Genomic DNA, 13034 nt, shown 5'->3' with positions numbered 1-13034 from the left:
AAGATTATCTAGTTGTAAAATGCAAATCTGTGAAAAAAATATCCATTTATATCATCAGCCACATTTTAACAGATGTCTATTTTAATGGCAAATATATAAATAAATAAATAATGCCAAGTGCACATAATACATTGCCTTTCGTGATTTTTTTAAAATAAAACACTCACACACACCAGTTACTTTTAATATGCCTCTTGCTATCTCCATAGTTTTGAAAGAAAATTGGCCTTAAATCATATACACGTTCAGAATGAAATATGGATTTTAAAAGAAAGTTATGGCTAATACTTTAGGTGTTTGCATTACTGTCGGCAACAGGATAAGCCATCAACAGCTAGTTACACACAGAGAGAGAAAATGGAATCAAGTATATAACATAACCTGAGAGAAAGAAGGTAAAAAGAAAACAGAAAATGGAAGCTTGGAACAAAATAGATATTTTATTCTTACAAACTAATCAGTAAAAAAATATTAGCCATGATCTAGGTCCATACATACAGATTATGATTTTCTAGATAGCCTGTTTTTCAGCTGTACTCTACACTGTTGAAATCTTAAACTTTCTTTAGGCTGCAATCCTGTTCATCAAAGAATGTCCCACTGAGCTCAAAAGGGGTGACTTTTAAATAGACAGTAACAGGGAGTTAAAAGTAAGATTCAGGAATGGGGGGCTCTTTCTGATCTGCATCACTTTTACATTTGCTCAGCCATAAATTTATTCTGTCCTGCCTATGCAATAACTTGCAATTCTATTTCATTTTAAATCTAGGCGAAAATTCACACCAAACCACCTGAAATTTCCTGTTCAGTGTGATTTTTAAAGAAACTGGAGGTCTATCCATCTTTGCATCTTGTCATCCTATAGTGCATTTTACTTCAAAAGATTACATTGCTATTGTATGCAAGCTTTTGAACTACACATCCTCATTCGAGCACAAAAAATTCAAAGCAAAGGTAAAACAACATTAGACATCATTGTATGTCCTGACTGGTGATCATCATCGAAGTGAACTGAAATGTCTCTTTACCTTTTTAAACATCGAATTTTACCTAGAAACTGAAAACCAAATGACATGCATGCTGTACATAAAAGTTACAGCAGGAATGAAAACACATCCGTTGTGATCAACACAACCATGTAAAAAGAATGGATCAAACAAAACAAAGAAAAAGAGTGAAGTTAAATAACAAAGTTTGTAAGGTTGTTATAGCAGCTGCTTAAACCTCCTAAACTTGAGTCTCATCAATCAAACAAGAAAGGAAGAGATTAGAACACTGGAGAAAGAAAATCTAAATTAATACAAAGAAATATACTTATTGTTCAAAGGAGGCACTTGCTTTTTGTATCTTCAAACCAAGGAACAAAAAAACAAATAGCATGAAAGGAATGAGAGGCATCCAAGCCGCCGTCTGTACAAAGTTGATAGGTTAATTTCTGCATAAGTGCATACCACAATTTCTTCACCCTTTGTTACAGCAATGGGAAAGGAGATGGCTTCTACTTACTAGCCAAGGCCATGCTATCTGCTGATAGGAATCTGAACAAAAGTTCTGTATGCAAATACAAAGGAGAATCAAGGAGCAGAGTGTTTAATAGCACTACTCTTGAATTATTTTGTTTTGTCCAACTGAAACAAAAAATAGAATTGTAGTGGTGGGAGAGACCTTGGAAGTCATCTAGTCTAACTCCCTGGATCTGAAAAATGGGGTGCAGCATTTTAATATTGCAGATATTAATACTGTGCAGCATGAAGCAATCGGATGCATAAAAATGGACTCCTTTTGGAATAAAAATTGTCCAGACCCATAAATGAGATTCAAAACTTTACTAACCAGAACTTCTTAAAAACAGGTACAGAAACATCAATGATACATCCAGAAAGTTATATAAAGCATATGCATATTAAAGCATAGTCTCATCATTTTCTTTAGAAATATAACATAACTCTAAGAGACACCATTAGCACATCTTTCCCTCACTGTTCCTAGGAACAAAATACCAAGGCAAAATACCATGGAAATTTGCGACTGATACCGTAATCACATGGTCTAAGGTTACTCACGTGAATGCTAGCAGAGGATATCAACAATTAGTTATTAACTAACTGAAGCTCAGAGAACTCTTTCTAGCTTTAGTATTCCAGTGGAATTTTCCAGTGTTAAACCCTTAGCAATATACATACAGGCATTTCTCCATTTCACTTTGGGCAGTTAAACAATTAAACTTAACAGCAACCAGGTCACGCCTGTTGGATAGATAGCTCTCCAACCTCTGCTTAAATCCCAAGGATTGTTTCCAGTGCAGTGTTGGTCCCATCGCGGCAAGGTTGTCCACTTGCGCAATGGAACATTCTCCCTCACCCCCCTCCTGATTGCCCCCTCCAAATCTATTCTGAGAATTCTCCCAAGCCTCCAGAGCAGACCTGGGGTGGGTGTGCAGTGTGCCCAGGGGAAGGAGAACTGGGGAAATCTCCTTGTAGCAATGGAAATCCCTGACAAGATGGTTTACTTTGGATATGAGGCTACACTGACATATATTTCCGCTCACCCCCTCCAAGAGGTGGGCAGGGTTTGCGACACTGAGCAGGCTTACCTGGCCAGGTGCCACCCATCTTGCTACAGGGTGGCCATTGCCCTGCCCCCATCTCAGCAGGCCAACGGGCTGCCAGCTGGGTATGGGGTAAGGGCCAGAAAAGGCCCTCTTTGGCCAATGCTCTTTGGCCCAGGCTCACTTGGTTTTCTTTCCAGGTTCACCCACCCAACCCTCCCTAAAATATAACATGGTCTTCTTTTGCAGGTTAACCTCTTGCTTCCTAGGTCAGCGGATGCTCCTATTGTCGTAAGATGGTTGCTGTATTCAGAACCAGGAAGGAATTTCCCTGCATTGACAGATTTCGTCTTCCCTATAGCAATTCATCACAATTTTGGCAGTTTTAGGCCTTGGTCGGTATTCTGTAGTCTATCTGTGGCTCAGGGGCGGCATATTGATGCACCCCATGTGGTGGCGTTTGCAGGGCCCATTAAAGGGTTGATTGCGGGAGTCACTGTTCCTAGAGCGGCGGCATATAGGTCAAACTCCCGGCTTTGGTGAAGTGGGAGGGCACGCTGTGTAAGTTCACACTTTACAGTCCCCTCCCACAACACCTGACTGCCCTGCGCATCCTCAGCCCCTGTTGGGTATGACAGGGATACCTTCCAAGGCTCCTACACCTGAATTCAATAAAGTTATGGCCTAATTTTAAACCCATGTCTCATTTCTACGTGGTGGGCACCGGGGTCAGGGTTTAGCGTGTGGGCTCACAAACCTGGCTGTCCAAAGCTTGCACTGCAGCAGGCATGGGGAAGTCTTTTCAGCCACATTCCCCCATGGACCACCTTCCAGGGCTGCATGCCGTTGGTAGGCAGGGCCGGGGGTAAAAGTGGACAGGGCAACAGTGGCAACTCATACCTTTGTATAGCAGGCTACATTCCAGTCAGATGCATTTCTCTCCATGTAGGAAAGCAACATTGCTGCAAGGTAAGGTCACAATCGAGCCACACAAAGCACCTGAGAAGGGCACAGAGCAAGGCTGGTGATAGAGGTGGGTGGAATGCAGAGATTCCCATGCATCAGACAAAGAGACCCGGATGGCCACATTTACTTCCAGTTTCCCCAGTTCTGCGCTACAGAATAATCCTGTCACAAGGGATGCAAGCATCTTGTTTTCTTCCTGGGCTGAATAAAGCTATTCAGCACAGAGTTTTGTTTGCATTCCCCTTTTACTTTTCCCGATTTCCCATTTATCTCTAGTTTTGCTGAAAATATGCAGTCATATCACAGATATTTTATCACATGCACGCACCCCACTTGGTTCATTGGGTCTAAACCTATAGGCCAGTTCCCCCTCAGGTGTAAATCAAAATTTAAAGTCTGTAAATCAAAATTTACAGACATTAAGAATCTTGCAGTATTCTGTGGAGCACTAAACTTCAAAATAGAAAACTAATGCTTAAACTGTAAGGCAGTAGTAAGCAATGGCTTAGAGGGAATGAGATATAGAAGTTAAAGTTTAGTAAATAATTTGAAATCCCATAGGTATAAGAAATATTTCTTATGTTCCCTCTGCTGGTGGGGAGCTTGTTTTGGCTTTTTAAAAAACCAATTAGGCTGTAGTTTGAGGAAATGTCCTTTTAATTATAATTACCATATGTTGGATTTATAAGCACATTGGCTATAGATTATTTTTTACAGTTTATTTGGAGTTTATTGAATATATCCTTTGCATCCCAAAGTCTCCATGTAATCTGTAAAAAAAAATCATTTATTCATTCTACCCTCAAACCCCAGGAAAAACTCTAGAGAGAAATATATATATTTCAACTGACACATTTAAGCCTGGACACTATAAATACCTCATAAAAAGGAAGAACTCTCGGATTTTAACTTTTTAAAAAAATTAAAAGAAAGTGCATGGGCCTCAAGAGAAGGGAAAATTCCACCACAGATTGGAGCAAAATCATAAGGCAACAAAAACACTGAAGTAATGAAAAGATTACAATTCTAAAACTGGCATTCTGCATGAGCAGGAACACTAAATAACGAGAGAGCTACTAATAAAATGGGAATTTATAGAATAAGGGTTACTTCCTGCCAGAATTGGAAAACAGGCACCTGGAGGATATTTTTCCCTAAGCATTAAGTCAAACTAGGTTTAGTCATTCTCTCCATTTGGTCACACATTTTGACATGAAATGTATTCTTAAAGCCCCGGTTGGAAATACAATGGAAAAATAATCTTGCATTTGAAAAGAAAGGGTGAAATCCTGCTTTCTGCATGCAGAGACCAGGTGTTATGGTAGCATAAGGAGCAGATTGCAAGCAAGGGAATGAGTCAAGCCACTCCTGCCCACTCCTTGGCCTCGCTTGCTGCACCATAACAATAGCCCATTTGTGGAGGGAGACCTTGGAGTCAGGCTGCAGTTTCTGAGAAGCAAGCAGAGATAGGGGAAGGGAAGAATCGACTGAACTGCCCTTCTCCCTTTTTCCTTCATGGTTTCTGCTACCCTCAAAAGGAAGTGAAAAGCCCACGCTCTTATCCATGGGTAGGCAAACTAAGGCCTGGGGGCCGGATGCGGCACAATCGCCTTTCAATCCAGCCCGTGGACGGTCTGGGAATCAGCGTTGTTTTTACATGAGTAGAATGTGTGCTTTTATTTAAAATGCATCTCTGGGTTATTTGTGAGGCATAGGAATTCGTTCATTTATTTTTTTCAAAATATAGTCTGGCCCCCCACAAGGTCTGAGGGACAGTGGACCGGCCCCCTGCTGAAAAAGTTTGCTGACCCCTGCGGTTATCTATGGCATAAGACTAAGCATTTTGTATATGCTGGGCTCAGGATGCCGGATGACTCAAACAAATGGAGGGTTAGAAAAGCCTGACTTGTCATGTCCTGGCCTGTTGCACTTGCTGTAGGCTCAGCACAGCAGGAGGATACACATCTCCTTCTGCGTTTGGTGAGCAGGATTCAGTCCACAAAGTTTCCAAGCCTGCTGACCGTAAGCAAGGGCAAATTACTGCCAACTGCTATAATTATTCTAAACTCAAGGATTCAAGATTTTGTTGAGACATGGTTGTTATAAGTCACTTATAGGAAGCGGGCATCTCACTTGTGTTTCTGTGTTTGGTGGTGAGATTTCTGCCTCAGTGGCACTAAGAGAGAGGCTAAAGGATCGGGATGTTAAACTGCCGTGAATAGAGTTTCACTCCCCAAAGGAGCAGATGCGTAGCTTGCAAGTAGCAGTGGAGGAGAAATTTGATTTTGTTTTCGTTTTAATGAAAAACTAACCCATACTTCATGAACCAACAAGCAAACCAAAACACAGCTGTCTTTTGAAATTTGTACTTTACTGAATTTAGTGATGCTGTTCTCCAACCAAACAGTATGCAGCAAGTGCATATACTAGAGGGAAATGTACATTAAAAAGCATTTATATTTATGAAAACAAAATAAGAAACTCCATTAAATTAGGGGGAAGTGCTTGCAGATATTTGTTAAAACTGGATCAGAAAACTTGCTTATTGGGACAAGCTTGGATTAAAATGCTCACGAATTTTCATGAATTATTTTTTTAAAAAAGGGAATTGCCACAGACATGTGGAGAACCAAATTTAGGATTGGGAAAATGACAAACCTAGAAAACCAGAATGGACAGATTTGCCCACCCCTACTTGGGGGACACTCCTTAAATTCTATACTGTAACTGGAGACCCAGCTAGCTTAATGGCAAAGGATACCTCTTTCCAGCTTCAGCTGGTTCATCAGCTGTGGCCTTTATTGGGCTAAGAAAGAGAGGCACAACAGTTAACTGTCTAGTATCCTCTTATTTAGATTACTGCACTATGTAGAGCTCCTTGTCAAGATGACCCAGAAGCCTGTGCAAAATGTGGCCATGCGTGGGGAGAGGGACAGTCAAATGGGGTTCATATTAAGGTAACGGGACCCCTGAGTCATGGCCCACTCTGGGGTTGCGGCACTCATCTCGCTTTATTGGCCTAGGGAGCCGGCGTACAGCTTCCGGGTCATGTGGCCAGCATGACTAAGCCGCTTCTGGTGAACCAGAGCAGCACACGGAAACGCCATTTACCTTCCCGCCGGAGCAGTACCTATTTATCTACTTGCACTTTGATGTGCTTTCGAACTGCTAGGTTGGCAGGAGCAGGGACCAAGCAACGGGAGCTCACCCTGTCACGGGGATTCGAACCACTGAGCTTCTGATCGGCAAGCCCTAGGCTCTGTGGTTTAAGCCACAGCACCACCCGTGTCCCTATGGGGTTCATATTACACCAGTCCTAAAAGATCTGCAGTGGCTGCTTATTTGCTACCAGACCATGGAAGAGAGAGTCTTCCTGTGGCCGGTGTAGCACCATGGTTGCCCAAGTATTTGGTTGCCCTAGTGTTTGAGTATTGCATGAACATTTAATCAGAGGATCATAGCACATGGAGAACACATGTTTTGCATTAAGAAAGCTCTTGGTTCAATCCCTGACTGGGAAAGGCTCCTCTCCAAAACCTTTCAGAGCCACTGCTAATCAGAGTAGATGCTGAGCTAGATTGGCCAATGGTCTGACTTGGTGAAAAGCAGCCTCATATCCCCCCGATTGTTCATGTCAACGGCACAACACTTTATCAGTTGTAGCATCGCACCGTGACAATATCTTGCAGCTGAAGATTCGTCACATGATCCTCAGCCCAGCAACTCATGAGATCGGGCTGTACGGTAGTTAAAATTCAGAATCTGGTTCAAGAGCTTGATGGCTTTTTGCCATGGCTGCCCTTCGTGTTTGCACCACCCTGACTGCAAGAAAGTTGGGTGTGTATATGACACCGTGAATGCAGACTCCATTTTATTCAGCACTCTGGATTTAATTGCATCTGTTGTTTTGCATTCATTTCAGTAAATAACCTTAGCATCTTCCATTTCCCTCTCCCAGACATTTTCTTTGCCTCTTAGAGAAAGCGTTTTTTAAAAATAAAAAAAAGTGAGGAAGCAAGCTTTCTTCATGAGTCTCCGGCCTTACGTAGTGGCCTGTCCTCCCGGTGTCCTTCCCCAGGCCCCGAGTCATGCATCACTCATCTTGTCACATTGAACTCCAGATGCTCCTACCCTAGAGAATGCTTTGACTCTGGCAATTTTTCTTCATTCTCACTAACAATTTGGTAATGAAATATTGATTTTTAGTTAGATTCATATTGATGCTATTAGGTTTGCATTGATAAATCATGCTGGCCTCCTGTCTGAGAGGCTAGAAAGTGCTACACTGAACCCTGGAGATTACAATCAACTCATTGATGTGTTAATTTGATGGATTTTTTTTTGTTCTCTTAGAAGGAGTGGGAGGGGTAGAGGAAGATTTTTCAGTGTGACCCGTTGCAAAGTTTTCACAGTGAAATCAGGGACAGTAATTGCAGGTCTTTGCATGTAAGCCTGCTTGTCTTTCTGCTTATGCACCAATAAAGGTTTTTTTGGGGGGGTTGGTTTTTTAAACAACCCCAAATAAATAACAGGGAAGAAAGGGTGCCTATGTAGGCAATGGTGAGGGAATAGAGATGATATGATGTGCACCCAGATTTTCACAATGGCATGAGGTGGGTAGGGGAGGGAGGGAGGAATCCACAAGGTATTTAAATCCTAATTAAACTGGTTAGGGGCTGAAGTCTGTAAGCATTTTCTTTTTTAAAAAGTATTCATAAAAATATCCTTCAGTGAAGCTCAGTGAGTACTGAAATGGGACATTCTCTGCTAGGTCTAGTCTATTTGGAGACTATGGGCCAGGATATTTTCTCTCTCTCTCTCTCCCACTGCCCTTTCTTTCTCTCTCTCTCTCTCTCTCTCTCTCTCTCTCTCTCTCTCTCTCTCTCTCTCTCTAAGTATCACTTAAGAAAGCTGTGGTGCCTGCATGTATCTGTGTCCTATTTAAAACCAGCCTTTAGTTGTGATTTATGGCATTGTGCAAACGTAATGCCTGCCATTAAGGGACAATACGTGCTGAACTCACGGATTGTGCCGAGGTGCCTTTCAAAGTGGTGAGGGGAAGAAGGGCTTTTAAGAGGATGCTTAAGTTAGGGTTTGGTGTTTTGCTTTGCTTTAAACTGAGGCAGTTTAACATCCAAGTTTTGCCCTGTTATTTACCACTCTAAATCCTCATTTGCTTTGGCAGACAAATGTTCATGCCAGTGTCATACCAAAGAGATCAGAAACCCCAACTATGGTATTTCTATTTGGTTGTCCTTGCAAGAGACATTGCCACCTCTGCTCAAGGCTGGCTTCAGAAATCCTCTTGGGACAGCCTTGAACCCTCCAGTTATTTAATAGGCTCCAGAACTGTTTGTACTAGTTAGTGGTGCAAACTAATTTATATCTAATTGTGGGATTCCTTCTAAACTGGCCTGTTTTAAATACCAGCTTTTTTTGCTTTGCTTTTAGATTTTAACAACTTTGTGACTTACACAGTCATTTTTGAATTCCTAAAATGAAATGTTGGAAACTAGGTTTCTACAACAGTGTTACCTAGTGGTTAGAGTGTTACACCGATCCTGGCTCAACTGCACTGGCTGCATAGTAGTTTCTGGGCCCAATTCAAAGTGCTGGTTTTGATCTATATAAAGCCTTAAACAGCTCAGGACCACAATACCTGAAGGACTGCCTCTTCCATATAAACTGTCCCAGACAATGCGTCCATCATTTGAGGCCCTTCTTTGTGTGCCTCCTCCACGTGAGGTCCAGAGGGCTGGACAGAGCCTTCTCTGTTGTGGCTCCCCATTTGTGTAATGCTCTCCCCAGGGAGGCTTGCCTGGTGCCTTCATTATATAATTTTAGGCACAAGACAAGACAATACAGCGGTACCTCTAGTTACAAACTTAATTCATTCTGCAGGTCCATTCTTAACCTGAAACTGTTCTTAACTAGAGGCATGCTTTCGCTAATGGGGCCTCTTGCTCCCACTGCACCACCGACACACGATTTCCGTTCTCATCCTGGGGCAAAGTTCTCAACTTGAGGTAACTCTTCCAGGTTAGCGGAGTTTGTAACCTGAAGCATTTGTAACCTGAGGCGTTTGTAACTCGAGGTACCGCTGTATTCTATAACCTTTTTAATGTATATGTGGGAAGGGGAGGTTATTGTTTTGCTGTTTTGTTTTACTTATTTACATGTTTTTATCCTTTATTTTATTCTTTGAACTGCCCTGAGATCTTATGATGAAAGGTAGTATATAAATCTAATAAAAACAAACAAACTGCAGCCAAGAAGAGCCAGGTTCTACTCTCCACACAGTCATTAAGTGCCCTGGATGGGTCACTATCTTTTAGCCTACAATATTGTTGTGATAGAATCAGGGGGAGGGGCAGGGAGAAGAAAACAATGTATGCCTCCTTGAGTTCCTAGACCAAGAAGGGAGATATAAATCTATTAAATAACTGCCATGTCATAAAAATACTGATTTATTGCCTGCAGATAATATACACTTTCAGGTAGTAATGTTATACAATTAGCTATATGTATAGATAAAGATTAAGGGATGCGGGTGGCGCTGTGGGTTAAACCACAGAGCCTAGGACTTGCCGATCAGAAGGTCGGCGGTTCGAATCCCTGCGACGGGGTGAGCTCCCATTGCTCGGTCCCAGCTCCTGCCAACCTAGCAGTTCGAAAGCACATCAAAGTGCAAGTAGATGGCGTAAATAGGTAGCGCTCCAGCGGGAAGGTAAACAGCGTTTTCGTGCACTACTCTGGTTCGCCAGAAGCGGCTTAGTCATGCTGGCCACATGACCCAGAAGCTGTACGTCGGCTCCTTCGGCCAATAAAGCGAGATGAGCGCCGCAACCCCAGAGTCTGTCATGACTGGACCTAATAGTCAGGGGTCCCTTTACCTTTACCTTTACCTTTACCCTTATAAAGTTTCCCTTCTTGCAAGGATGGTGAGTCTGTGACACTTCCTATGTTGTTGGACTGCCATTCCCACCATCCCAGGCCATGGGATATGCTAGCTGGTGCTGATGGGAGTTGGGGTACAACAACTTCTGGAGGCCACAGATTCCCTAGTACTTGGTCTAAACATACAGGCAAGCAGCTCCCTAATATTTCAGAGAGGGAGCTGTCCCTGCCCCTTCAAAAGATGTCAGGGATTGAACAGCAACTTTCGGTGTGTCAGTCATGTGCTCTGCCACCCAATTACATCCCTTCCAAAGGAATCTGGCATTTGTTGGTGGTGGAGAAATTCAGTCCTGTAATACTGCCTGTCTGCCCTGTCCCAGGTGGCACACAGCAGAACACCTGAGAGTGAATGGGGGCAGTCCCAGAATCATAGTCTTCCAGAAACCCAAATACAGGGGCAGAACCAGAAGCAGTTGCAGAACAAGAAGTTGAGTCCAGGGACTAGCTAGTTAAAAGGGAACACAGGCCACAGAGCTCCTGTAAAGGCATTGTTCTAGTACTCTGTACCAGGAACCAAAGACTTTTAAGCCTGAGTTATCAGAGCTCTGCCTTGAGAACAGCTGCAAACCCGAGATGCCTTTGTCGACTTGCTCATGAATATCCCTTTACCCCGGAGGAGTCCTTGTTACTCAAGTGGGCACTCTGGTGTCTGGCAGGCTCTGGTGTCTGGTGGCTTCTCAACTTCCACCTAATTCTGTGGAGCTATTTGTGCCTTGAGAAGAGGAGGAGGAGTTTGGATTTGATATCCTGCTGCATGTGGAGCAGCAGGGAAGCGAAGCCGGTTCACCAGATTACAAGTCCACCGTTCTTAACCACTACACCACGCTGGAGGAGGAGCAGGTTGGATAGCCATGACCCCTGAAGACCCCAGATCCTCTTGCTCTGACTCACAGTCCCTTGACATGGGCTGCACCTCTTCAATCTTAGCTTTGGGGAGCTCCAGATCCTCCTTGGAAGATCTGTGGGCATGACACTGTCACTGCAAAAATCACGTCTGGAAACTCTAAAATGAAAATTCAGAGCTAGATTTCTACAGCTGTTAGATATAGTTCATTTACACATTAGTAAATGAAAACTGGGTTCAAATCTCCAGCCAGCCTCTGTCTCCCAATGACAAAATCACACAAGGAGCTAAGCATTTGTTTCCTGCAGTTTGTGTAGTGTTGCATTGAATGTTTGGATGCAGACCTGTTCTGCTGAATTGGTTTCCCAACTCTTCCTGGACCATGACACCCACAAGACCGCAAGGAAAATATTGGCATGAGTTCTTTGTTTCCTGAATAAAATTTATCTATTTTAATTTGACAAATATTGCCATTTATGATGTCATGGAGAAATTGTTCTGATGGAACCTCAAATGCTAATGACAGGATAATTTTTTGTTCCCCTTTCCTGTACATCTCCTTCCAGGCACACATTGGATGAATGCAGAGTCTGTTGTTATTTATCAAATATTGTTAAGCCTTCCACAGAAAGTAGATAAATATACATAAACTACGGGCCTGAATATTCATGTTATAGATTGAATTTAAATATGTTTTGTGGACAATGAAAGAGAATTTACTTCAGAAATTTCAGAGGAAGCAATTCACAACTGGAATTAAATAAATGAGTAAATTATCTAGTTTGCTGGTTTTCAGACTGATGTATACCTGCCTCGTGCCTTGAAGAGAATACTTACGCTCTTGTTGAATGGTGCAAATTTTAGATAATAGTTAGATAATAAATAATAGTAAGATAATAATGTATGGGAAGGCGGATGGGACGGGACTCAGAACTGAAATTAAAATCCAAAGTAGAAATATATCTATATAACCATAATTTTTTAATACACACACACTATCTGATTCATTTAAAGTTCAAACCACTCTTTCTACATCCTATGACCATTTACAATAAAGAAATACATCTTGATGTGTCAAGAGAAGCAATTGCCCATACCTTCAAAGGATGATGTCAATGGTGAAACTGTTAGATAAATTCTGTTGTGCTATTGACATCTTAATGTCACACATTCAGCTGGTATGAGATCAGTAAGGCAAACAGCTGAGTTCAGGTTAATCTCTTTGAACCTCATGGCTCAGCCAAGCCCCTCAGTCTGACATTCTAAACTGCCAGCTTAAAACAACCCCCCTTTCTAGTTTTACAGTAAGCAAACCACCAAGAACCAAAATAAGGTAATGCAAAAATAAAAATAAAAACAACCATCATAATGACAAGTTGAGCACAGCTTGTACAATTCTACCTGCTCTGTAAATATAAGTTATGGTAACTATAAATGTGCCTCACCAAGGTGTTTTGTATAACAAAACATTTAACAGAGAATCCTACTTTATTTAGATGTTTATGGCTGCTCGCTTCACACATTATTATTCTCTTAGGAACATAGGAAGCTGCTGAGTCAGACCAGTGGTCCAGCTAGCTCCATATAACCACATTGCCTGGCAACAACTCTTCAGGGTTTCAGATTGGCTAGACCATCTTGGAGACGCCAGGGATTGAACCTGAGGCCTTCTGCATGCAATTCAATGTGCTTTGCCCCTCAGTTCTGGTCCCTTCCCAA

The 13034-nt window shown here is 42.3% G+C and overlaps 1 long non-coding RNA gene across 2 annotated transcripts in view; it reads right to left on the bottom strand.

The window, feature by feature from the left end:
- Positions 1-12551, bottom strand: part of LOC310767258 — a 172427-nt gene extending 159876 nt beyond the window's left edge. For both annotated transcript variants that reach the window (XR_014550806.1, XR_014550807.1), the window contains exon 1: positions 12413-12551. This is a non-coding gene — a long non-coding RNA (uncharacterized lncRNA). The remainder of the gene's footprint in view (positions 1-12412) is intronic.
- Between the last annotated feature and the right edge of the window lie 483 nt (positions 12552-13034).

The sequence above is a fragment of the Podarcis filfolensis genome (assembly GCF_964270895.1).
Source record: "Podarcis filfolensis genome assembly, chromosome: 7".
Taxonomy (NCBI): domain Eukaryota; kingdom Metazoa; phylum Chordata; class Lepidosauria; order Squamata; family Lacertidae; genus Podarcis; species Podarcis filfolensis.
The sequence above is the reverse complement of the archived record's forward strand: the minus strand, read 5'-3'. Positions and strand labels throughout refer to the sequence as shown.